Here is an 11,586-nt window from a genome sequence, read left to right as displayed (position 1 = left end):
AGCTATTCCAAGCACAAGATTCCCTTCAATCACTCACAGTTTTGTCAATCTTTCAAACCAGCTTTCTGATCTCAGCAGCGCATAAAAAGCTCACCACTCCACCTACCATCCTATTTCCCTCAACCTAATTCCGCATTCGACTGCACAGCAAAAGACCATCAACAGACGACATAACAGAGAGCAACCGCTAATCCCAATCCGGGACGAGAGAAAAAACGTCGCCACCAACTCCGCCCACATATTTCAATAACGATTTCCATTCCATTTCCAGTTCATACAGTGCAATTACATCGTTCAACATTGGCCGTTCTTATAACTCGGTTTGTTAATACCCTATCATAAACAAACAAAACCATATTATTACCGGAGGGCTCTAGGTACACATTACATTACTATATTAATTACGAAAACGCGTATCACTTTATTACTTAGTTTCGCACGAGCGCCGAGTGTCAGCCAAGCCTCTAAACAAATACATATTGTGTAGGTATGTAATGTTGAGTACACAGAAAAGAAGGCGAAGGAGGAAGGTTACAGTTGGAAATTTTTTTCCTCCACGATAGGTATACTGTATAACCGTATATTAAAGCTAAATACCATACTCTTTTACGGTGTACTCGAGAAATTACAAAATAACCGGGTATTTTCGTGTTAAAGCAATGCGACCAATTGAGAATGTACCCACCTATACATAAGAACTTTCAATATTTCAATAGATATGTATTATGTATCCGCTACTCATTAAATATATAGCGAGCAGTACTTAAAATATTTTTGTGTTTTGCGATTTTCTATTCTAAAACGTGGATTTGCTCCTTGATTGATGGAAAACCCCCCGATCTACGACTCGATCAACGCAACGATTTAATTAGTCGATACGATTGAAAATCTGCAATTGAATATTGATGTAGCTGTAAGTAGCTGTCGCTGTGGTTTACTATTTAGCTATATAGTCAGAAGTATGAAAAAAAATGCACGCATTATCAGCATTTTGATCCAGTCTTGGAGAAAACCAGTCAAGGTAATCGGGAACTTGAATTATTACTTGAGAACGTCGACGTATGCGGCTGAAACTGCAATGTACAGCACATGGAGTTGACATAATTATACAAATAGTCGACGATGACACTTCTTAATTTATTGTACAGTCGAGGCCGCCATATTGTTCGGTTCGATTACCTGTTCGATCGATTATCTTCATCATTCGTGTCCATTAACGTCTCAACTTGATCAATACCTCTACTCTCATGAAACACACCATATCTTATATGAAAACATCACAGAAGTGCTCAATCATTCTGTGAATTTGATGAAACTTAAATCAGTGAGCTATAAAATTTGCTGAGTCTCGTATCTATACCATTCCGATAGATTTATCTACACTCACTAAATATGGATGAAGTCGAACTCTGTATACGTCTGTGCCTCAATATTTCGTCTCAACATTTATGGCAATGTTTTCAACAGATGTTTAAGATCAACAATCAGGGACTTCCAAATTAACCTCTATTGACAATCCATTATATGGGAGTAAATCTTCTGTATCTTCAGCATTTGTCACCCCACATGCCCAAAAGCCACATCAGCAGATCCCGAAACTGATTTCAGTGATTTTCGTCTCTAATATTCTAATCTACGATTCAAGGACCAGCAGATGTCAATCGCTCAATACAAAATTAAGGACTCAAAAAATAGTCACATCAGGCTACTACTAAATTAGACTCATTCTAAGAGAGAGATATTTACAAAATTTGTAAATGATTTTTTTTCCATCATATAATACGTTTAGGTTATGCAAACTAGACCGGAGCAAAATTCAATTTTTGGAACTATCCAGTGTTTTTTTTTTACGATTTCATTTCCAGCTTTACCTGGAATGAAAATTTGAACTGAAGTTGCTGCGCTTTTGAAAGACTTTGGAAATGGGCTTAGTTCTGCAGTAGAAAGCACTGAACTAAACTTCCGACAATCCCAACATTTGTGCCTAGCTTTTCGTTTTTCGATAGCGATCCACACTTTTCATTTTTGATACAGATCATGATGCACCTAAAATAAAAGGTGTATATCTGGAGTTTCTGAACTTGGAAATTTCGAAAAATCGACATAACTGCAGCAGTGAAATGCTCTGAGAAGCTGAATAACTGAGTATTTGATCTTTTAGAAATTCTGTAAATTGTATTTTCAGATTTCGACCAAATTCAGCAAAGACGTCAATTTTGAATTGAAAGTAACTCAGAAAATTTTTTAGCCCTGGGGGTGACCCTGGAGAGGAGATACATTTATAATAGTCGGGGAGCCCACTTAAGGATAAATTGCACCCCCCCCCCCCCGTCGATCCTTCGGGGCAACTTTTTTCTTAAAGGGAGAGTCCTAAGGAACATTTCTAGCCCTTGTACTCAAAAAAAAGTGGCCCTACTTACAAAATGGCGGCCATTTTGGTTGACAGGTAAGCCGAAATCGCTGATTTTGCGTTCCAACATAGGACTTGCACAAAATTTTTCAAACTGTACAAAGGTAGACCGAAAGATCAAGCAAAAATTTATCACCTGTCAAAATTTCAAGTGCTAAAGTGTGTTTTTCGATTTTTAGTGAATTTTTGAAAATCAAATTTAGAGCTAAAAATGAGAGATCAAATCAAAATTTTACCAAATTGACCAAGAAAGCAGAAATTTGGGGTATACCCTATTTTCGACATGCCAAATCGATTGGAAACTGTTTCAAACCGTTTTGAGCAGTTCTGGAGCCTCCAGGAGATTTTTGAAACTCGAAATTTCCAAAAATTTCATCAAATGGAGTTGGAAAGCTGAAATTTATTCTGTAAACTAATTTCAATGCGCTACGAAGTACTGCAGGTGAATTTCAAGTCGTTTTGTAGCCTCCGGCGACTTTTTGATAGTTCCTGGAGCCTCCATCAGATTTTTGAAACTTTAAATTATCACAAAATTTCATCAAATGGCGATGGAAAGCTGAAATTTACTCTACGCTCCAATTTTAAGATCCTCTGAAGACGACTTCAAGTAGGTTCAAATCATTTTGGAGCCTCCAGTAAATTTTTGAAACATGAAATTCCCGCAACATTTTACCAAATGGAGTTGGCAAGCTGAAATTTACATCGAAAACTAATTTCAATACGATATGAAGTCGACTACATGGTGGTTTCAAATGGTTTTAAATGATTTTGAAGCTTCCAGCTACTTTTTGGAAATTTCAATTTTCCAAAAAACACCACATGACCTCTCAAAAAGTCGCTGGATGCTCCAAAACGACTTGAAATCCACCAGCAAGAATAAATTTTAGCTTTCCAACTCTATTTTGATGAAAGTTTTGGGAATTTCGAGTTTCAAAAATCTTCTGGAGGCTCCAGAACTGCTCAAAACGGTTTGAAACAGTTTCCAATCGATTTGGCATGTCGAAAATAGGGTTTATCCCAAGTTTCAGCTTTCTTGGTCAATTTGGTAAAATTTTGATTTTTTCCCTTCATTTTTGGTCTAAACAATTTTCAAAATTTCACTAAAAATCGGAAACGCACTTTAGCACTTGAAATTTTGACAGGTGATAAATTTTTGCTTGATCTTTCGATCTACCTTAGTACAGTTTGAAAAATTTTGTGCAAGTCCTGTGTTGGAACGCAAAATCTGCGATTTCGGCTGACCTGTCAATCAAAATGGCCGCCATTTTGTAAGTAGGGCCATTTTTTTTTAGTTCAAGGGCTAGAAATGTTCCTTAGGACTCCCCCTTTAAGAAAAAAGTTGCCCCGGAGGATCGACGGGGAGGGGTGTAATTTATCCTCAAGTGGGCTCCCTGACTATAAGGCCTCTAAGAGAAGACATTTTTATAGAAAAAATCCTGGTTTTTTCGCTCCTGTCGCTACCCAACCTGTTTTCCCAATCAAGTGTTCTTTTGCTCTGTCGGGATTTTTAAAAAAATTTAAAAAACAACCACTTGTTTCAGATATGATTTCAAGGGGCAGGTGAGCAACCAGTTTGCCAAAGTAATATTCATGTTAGTCTAATTCAAGAAGAATGAGACATTATTTTCTCAATCGTATTCCAAAAGATTCGTCTATCCTTCAGATGTCAAACTGAAAAATACTCAAATTGGCGTGTTTAAATTAGAAAATTTCCATTTTATTTAGAATTCACTCCTTTTTAATTGAAAAAATTTTTCAGCCAACTATTTATTTTTCTTAAAGACAAATTGCTAAAATCAAAAATGGACAAAAAAACATCAATTTTTTTTCATTCCAAAAAAATATCAAACTGCAATATGAAACCTGGGAAAGGAGAACATTCTGCAGTATTCACGCCTCTGGTCAATGTTTTTCGCGATGTAGGTAAGTGATGAAAAAAAAACAGAAAAATCCTCGAAACCAAACTTCTGTCCCTTTTTTATTCCAACGTAGAAAAATCACAACCAAACCCCATTTCTGTCTTTTCAATTTCTGCCAAAAATCACCCACGAGTATAAAATCGAGCAAATCTCAACAGATGAATAAATTTCCACTTGGACACATCACTGAGTATAGCACAAATTGCCTTAACCGAGGTTTACACAGGTATATTTGTATTCCAACGGCGACGATACGTGAACCAGAAACCACGTCGTTGAACGGATAAGTGCAAATCGAAGAAACACGAAGAAGAACAGATAACGCAATGGCACAAGGGGATGAACAAACAGTAGATGTCAAAAGAGCGCAGCAAAATACTAAATTGATATTCATGTCAGCAAACCGAGGGGTTGCTTTTTTAATTTAATTTAACGTTTGTTTACTTCAGCTGGAAAAAAAACATAGCAGTGGTAGCAGCACATTACGAAATAGCAAAAAACAAGGCAATAAGCGAGAAGTAGCGAGAGGAGGAAAGGCGTGAAAAAAATATAGGGGAGTATTCTCCTATATATATTCGTTCGCTCGGGCTCGTTCTTCTACGTTACGTTGGGCTTGGGTTCCGGTAATATGCGAATGAAATTTAAATGAAATAGTTTACGTATCTCCCTCGACACTATTATTTTACGAAGTACTTTAAAAGGCTTAATTTCAAAACTTTCCCATCCTTCTGCATGATGTACCACAAAACATATATATACACTACTATCAGCTGAATAATTCCCTCTTTATGACGGTGTTCTTTTCGCGAGATAATTTGTCGCCGAGAAATTGACACACGCCGATAAGAGGGCGGTGAAAAAATATAAGGGGAGTTTCTTCTTTCCATTACAGAAGAATAAACGATGCAATGATGGGAATAAATGAGCGGATAATCTTTTTCTTTATATAGATGAAATAACAACGCATAGATTTGAGACGGGGAGGGGAGTGAAAAAAGTAAAAATTAAGGGAGAGAAAATGTTTAAAAAAGTGAAAAATCATTAATGAAAGGGTGCGTAGGACTGGAAAATTAGGCGCCGAAAAACTGATAAACCAGATCGAATTTTGGTTAAATTGAAATACGTATAACTTCGACTAAAAGTTGAATTTTTCTGAAAACTAAACTACAGCACTGTTAAAGTAGGGTTACGCTAGTTTTGAAAAAGGGACAAAATGAATTGAAATTTTTTGAGCGAAGTGGCGACATCTGGCGGAGAAATGTGCCACAAAAAATAGCAAAGGTTATGGTGGTATTATAGGATTCATATCTACCTAATGCTCATAAAAGAAAATTCAAAATTGTGTTGAATAAAATAAAAATTATTCCTAGTGACGAGCTGGCGATTACAGCTTTCCTAGGCGAGTTAAAAATACCAATAAGATTGAAAAGTTCGTTTTTCGAATGTTGTTTCGATTTCGAAAAAAAAAACGTTCAAATTCAATTCAAAATAAAAATACTCAAAAAGGAAAAAAAATTTAATTTTTTATTCGAATCAGATAAGGAGAGTGTCTCATTTGGCAAACAATTTTTCGAACCAAGTTAAATCCAGGGCTCGCAATCAATTTTTCTCCCAAAAAGTGACGCAACCTCAGCAAAACGTTTTAATGCAGAAAAAAAAATCACCAAAAAAAAACAGAACATTTCAAATTGAAATGTTTTGGTTTTTAATTTAAAAAAAATTAAACTATTTTTGGAACTTTTTGATGAAAAAGCGAGACTTTTGGGTAATTTTTGGCAACAGAATGAGAATTTTGCAATTTCTGGCAAAAAATCCAATTTTTTGGCAAACAACGATACTTTGATAATAAACAAAAGAACGAGTTTTTTGAACATTACTGGAAAAAAATAAGGCTTCTTGGAATTTGAAACGAGATTTTTGAGAATATTTGCCATATTCTGGCAAAAACAAGACTTTGACAATTTCAGAAAAATAAAACAGAACTTCTGAGGATTTATTGGCAAAAAAGTAATAATTGTACATACATACATTACCTACCTACTTACTTTTTTGGCAATTTCTGAGAGCTAAGCGAGACTTTTGGATAATTTTTGAAACAAAAAAGTGAAAATCTTCAGCAATTTCGCTGAAATGTGAGATTTTTTGTTCCAAGGCAAAATAATATGCTAATTTAAGCAAAAATCAACAATTCATTGGCAAAGAAATTTCATTTTTTCGAAAAGCGAGTTTTTGGCAATTTTTGGTAAAAAGCAAGACAACTTTTGAAAAAAAGTAAGCTTTTTGGAATTTCTGTAAAAGCTAAAATTTTTAGAAATGTTGCTAAAAATGTTTTCAATATTTGAATAATTGAGAATTTCTGACAGTTTTAACAAAACGCAGGACTTTTTGACAGTTAGGTATCAGAAAAAAAAAAACTTTTTTGCAATTTTTGCCAAAATCAGCAAGACTTTTTATAAATTTTTTGTTTAAAAAGCGAATCTTTTTGGCAAAAAGCGAGATTTTAACAACAAACAAAAGAAAGGGTTTTTTGGCCACTTCTTGGAAAAAGTGAGACTTTTGAAAAAAGCGATAATTTTTGAAATTCAGACATTTTGGAATTTTGTGAAATACAGTATGACACAAAAGTAGTGCCCGGTGGCTTTTATTTCAAAGTGGAAAGAGCTAGAGAGATAAATGAAGTGGCGTTGAATAGGGAAAAATAAGGGCTTTCAAAAGCGACTTTGAAAATTTCAGGCCCATATGCACAGGGTGTCCACAAATTGAAAAACCGGTTTGGTAAAAAAATTCAAACTGGTTTTTATTGGCGCAATGTATTCTACACACTAAGGCGACAAAAACGTGATATGAATTTTTTGAAACCGGTTCATTAATTTGCAACCAGTTCACAACAAATACCCAAAAACTGTAGAGAGAGAAAAAAGCTTGAAACAAAAGTTGTAGAGCGTGAAAAACTACACAATTCTGTCTAATCACATTTTGAAACCGGTTCATTGCGGTTCGCATTTAGCAACCAGTTTTTGACAATCACCTATAAAAGTTGGAGATAGTGAAAAAAGCTTGAAACAAAAGTTGTAGAGCGTGAAAAATTGAACCTTTTTCGCTGATCGGATTTTGAAACCGGTTCATTAATTTGCAACCAGTTATCAAAAATTACCTAAAAATTGGAGATCAAGAAAAAAGCTTGAAGCAAAAGTGGTAGGGCATGAAAAATTACACAATTTTGTTCACATTTTGAAACCGGTTCATTGATTTGCATTTAGCAGCCAGTTTTTGACCATCGCCTACAAATGGAAGATAGAAAAAAGAAGCTTGAAACCAAAGTTGTAGAGCGTAAAAAATTCAACCATTTTTGCTGATTGGATTTTGAAACCGGTTCATTAATTCGCAGTAAGCCATCAAAAGTTACCGGGTTGCAAATTAATTAGCCATTTTCAAAATCCAATCAGCAAAAATAGTTGAATTTTTCACGCTATACAACTTTTGTTCCAAGCTGTTTACTGGTTGCAAATTAATGAACCGGTTTCAAAAAATTCATATGACGTTTTTGTCGCCTTAGTGTGTAGAATACATTGCGCCAATGAAAACCAGTTTGAATTTTTTTTTACCAAACTGGGTTTTCAATTTGTGGACACCCTGTGCATAGACCTGAAATTTTCAAAGTCGCTTTTGAAAGCCCTAATTTTTCCCTACTCAATTCATCTCTCTATTAGCTCTTTCCGCTTAGAAATAAAAGCCACCGGGCACTACTTTTGTGTCATACTGTAGAAGACAATTTTTCCATAATTGTAAAAAAGGATTTTTTGATAATTTTTTGGCATCATTAGGAAAAAAGGATTTTTTTAAAGCAAATTTTGTTTAAAAAGTGAGACTTTTTTGAAACTTTGCAACTTTTTTTGGAAAATGTTGATAAAAAATGAGATGGTAATTTTAGCAAGAAAGTAAACAATTTTTTTTTAGCAATTCATCATTATTTTTTTGCAATTGTTTTGCTTAGGAAAATGTAGATAAAAAACGAGACTTTGACAGTTACCTACAAATTAAAGCTTTTGGCCAAGACTTTTTGCTATATTTTTGGCAGGCTTTGATTGGTTCCTTGTTATAAAATATCGTTCATTTTTAGGTATCTTACAGATTTTAACTTTTGATAAAAAATTGATCCTTATTCCTCGGGAAAAAATAATTCAGTGATCAAGTTTAGCAGGTATACATGTTTCAAGAATGGTATATATCCAAGTAGTACATAAAACCAAAAATAATACTGACATCTCAATCTACATATCATAATCGATAACACTGATAGCCAGTTAGCCACCAAGGCATCAGTTAGATAAGAATGCATCGATGTACTACATACTCTTAATCAATTTAAACAAAAAATTCTCAATCTCAACAGGCAACAAAATAAGTTCCACCTCTTCACACAAATATTTATTTTTCGCATCTCTTTTCTAGGCATTTTGCGACCGGTATTTACACATTGCAAATAAATTAAAAAATTAAATCACCTAAACGACATACGTACTTTATCGACGTAAAATCACCCATGACGCGGGGTATATCTATCTACTGGCAGTATAGCAGGGCATATACGGGTTTCGAGTCGGGATATTAAAATTTGCTCACGTCATCGGTGGTATTTAACATCCATCAAGTGTAAATTCTTGGCAACTTTTTAATTTAAAGAGCAGTAAAAAGCTTTTGTTTGTAACACGAGTCAAAAAAGTTCAAAAGTAATGCAAAGAATGTAATTTATACGGAACGCTAAAAGAGTTGGAGGTTTGTTTGACATTTAATCACATTCAAAAGCAAACCGAAGCATACAATTGTACGGTACAGGAAAGGCGTACAATTAAGCGTATCTTTGAAGAGGATGATAAATGACCAAAATGACAAATATTTAGAGTATTTTTCCAACATTTGGTTTTCGTTCGCCGGTCTCCGCGTAACATTAACGATGAAAATTATTAGCTCGGATTTGCCTATTCAGTGTGCGTGTTACTTCTGGTACAAATTCAATTATTAAGTCGGGTCCCATTTTAAACTAGAGGTTGGAAATTCTTTTGAAAATTCACGGTTGTTATGTTTTAATAAATTAGAAAAGTGTTCGGGTTGGGTTACATTAACACGGCTTATAATGTTTCCCGGTAGAACTGGTAGAAGGGCGAAGGCGAGTGTAATACGTAGATATACTTAGTTGACTTGACTGTATAGTGTTGAAGGGGAACAATTTGGTATGCGTTGCAATGATACCATTCAACTCGCTGTGTAGCCTCTATACAGTATACATGTTCATTTTGCATAAAACAATATCGATGATTAGGTACCTGCGTAGGTAATTGGTGCCGTAAGTTTTTAAAAATTAGTAGCTAAACGCGATTTTCACATAGCTTGAGGTTATGTCAAGGTTTCGCACACGTCATGTCACGAAATCGTCGCCGTTTGAGAGAATACAGCAAGAATACACAGCGATACAGGGTATTCCCGTCATGGTACATTTCACACCAAGCTGAACAAAATCAATAAAATCGAATATAATTTATATATTTACACAAAACATATATGAACGTAGGATATCTTACCTCTCAGGGATCTCCAATCAATACTATACGACATCTATTCCCAATAGCCAATCAAGCTGGCATGAAGTTGTGCGATTTTTAGCTGGCTCAGCTACATCAGCTTCGATGATCACCGGTGATGATGAGCAAAACAAAGCGTATACCTTCATGGTTTGATTAAAACGTCGTCGCGAAAGCATTCTTCGAGAACTGTCACAAAAACGAAAGGCATAATGTAAACCTCAAGTTGTCACGACATGAACAATCGTTAGATCATTTAAACGTATGTTACGAAGGCACAGGTTAACCTGGCCAAATAGCGTGAGAACTACGTAACGAGATCGTCTACGTTTTGACCTATACAAAAGGAAACAACCCTTAAAACTCAATTGTCCACGACCAAATTGACCAGCCACCCACAACGATATTGACACTTTTGTTTGCACTTAAATCACCTTAAATACACCGTCTACATGACAAATGAAAGCGCCCGGAACGAATTTCGTCACCTTATATTCTTTCTTTTTTTTTTTTTTTTTACCTAACACACGACGCGATGCGATGTGATTTGGTCATTTGAATAACATAACTCGAACATTTTATTCCTTTCTAGTTTTAATCTGTCACAACATAAACAGCGGGATTTTAACCCCTAATGTTGCTTAAATGATTAGCTGTATAGCGTTAGGTTATGTGGTGTCAACAAGCTTTGACATCGGATATTACTAAAATCAAAACTATACCACGAAGGGGATTCCTTAGACGTACAGGTATTTCATCAATGGTCTCGGCTGGTCTTGGGAAAATTCGAGGTGGGTTGTTATGAATACAAAATACTCACGCTTGGATAGTTCATAGTTAAGAAAGTGAAATTTTTAGCATTATCATAATATATCATCGCATGATTAACAATAATAATCAATTAAAGCCCGACACTTGCAAATTGTTGCGAACTGAAACTAACGAACCGCAGAAAAAGAAAAACTCAACTCAACACACCGAAATGACCGCCGAAAATTTCAAATTTGATAATGATAATGATATCTACCAAAAGAAAAAAAAAAAAAAAAAACACGCAATGAACAGTCAGTGTTACCAATTCACTCAACATAAAAAAATTCCCAAATTTAAACACATACAGGGTGCCCAGAAATATTGAGCACCCCAAAGAGAGTTTTTCTTTAAAATATAGGTTTTGGCAACGTGAAATAGATGCATATGATTGGTGGAATGTTATCTCTCCAGTCCAACAACCAATCATGTGCTATCATTATTATCATTCACTGTGACCAATCAAAGTATTTTAGTAGAAAACTTTTTTAGGGGTGCTCGATATTTCGGGCCACCCTGTAGTTTTAAACAAGAAAAAAAAACTGTTTTAAAACAAACAAAAAACGTTTTAGACAAAAAAAAAGTTTTTTTTGTTTTTTTTTTAAACACGTTTTTGTACAACCTTGTTTTATACACATAAGAATTAAGAACCCTCTGCACCCAAAGCTCTTTATCTGCACCTGACTAAAGCAGCTACAGCTGCTCTACACTACACCTGACGAGTCATAAATTAGGAAAATAAAATGATAATGAAAAATCAAAATCACAACCTAAAAAAAATATTTGTGTCTAGTTTCTTCTTTTTTTCATTAAAAACTTTTTTCCCTAGTGAAGGTCATTAACCTTTGTCAATCTACGTTTTTTTTGG

General features: G+C 34.8%; 1 long non-coding RNA gene across 1 annotated transcript in view; it reads right to left on the bottom strand.

Moving 5' to 3' along the window:
* Positions 1-9,271: 9,271 nt before the first annotated feature.
* LOC135846059 (uncharacterized) overlaps positions 9,272-11,586 on the bottom strand; it is a 53,447-nt gene continuing 51,132 nt past the window's right edge. Inside the window, exons 15-16 of the long non-coding RNA XR_010558876.1 lie at positions 9,909-10,097; positions 9,272-9,835 (exon numbers count right to left, since the gene is read on the bottom strand). This is a non-coding gene — a long non-coding RNA (uncharacterized LOC135846059). The remainder of the gene's footprint in view (positions 9,836-9,908; positions 10,098-11,586) is intronic.

Source organism: Planococcus citri, chromosome 4, assembly GCF_950023065.1.
Source record: "Planococcus citri chromosome 4, ihPlaCitr1.1, whole genome shotgun sequence".
Classification (NCBI taxonomy): Eukaryota; Metazoa; Arthropoda; class Insecta; order Hemiptera; family Pseudococcidae; genus Planococcus; species Planococcus citri.
Note: the sequence above shows the minus strand (reverse complement) of the source record. Positions and strands in the feature narration are given on the sequence as shown.